The following is a 411-nucleotide window of genomic DNA, read 5'->3' as shown; positions in this document are numbered from 1 at the left end:
GCCTCCGCTCCGCCCTGGGGCAGGAGTGTGCTGCGGCCTGGCCCTCCTGCTGGGCCGGAGGGGCTGCCTCCAGCGGCTCTGGGCACACTGCTGCCCTCTGCCCTGTCCCCTGGGCATGCTGCTGCCCTCTGCCCTGCCGTGGGTTTTGCCACCAGCTGCTGCTCTCTAAGCCCAGGGGCTGCACATTCTGCGTGTGGGGCTGTGTCCCCCCCGGGCACCTCTGCAGCCCCATGGGAGCAGGGAGGGAGATGGGTGGGCAGGGTGCAAGTCTCCCTCTCATGCCCACCTTCTGCTTGCAGGGACTGCCCCCGGTGCCGTTCGGATCCGGCCTGGCCCCCGAAGGAGCCCCGCCGCTGGCTGCGGAAGGCCTCCCCGAGCGTTTTGCCAGCCCCGCCGAGCGCCCACCCCCCT

This window comes from Geospiza fortis, unplaced genomic scaffold, assembly GCF_000277835.1.
Source record: "Geospiza fortis unplaced genomic scaffold, GeoFor_1.0 scaffold70, whole genome shotgun sequence".
Lineage (NCBI taxonomy): Eukaryota > Metazoa > Chordata > Aves > Passeriformes > Thraupidae > Geospiza > Geospiza fortis.
The sequence above is the reverse complement of the archived record's forward strand: the minus strand, read 5'-3'. Positions refer to the sequence as shown.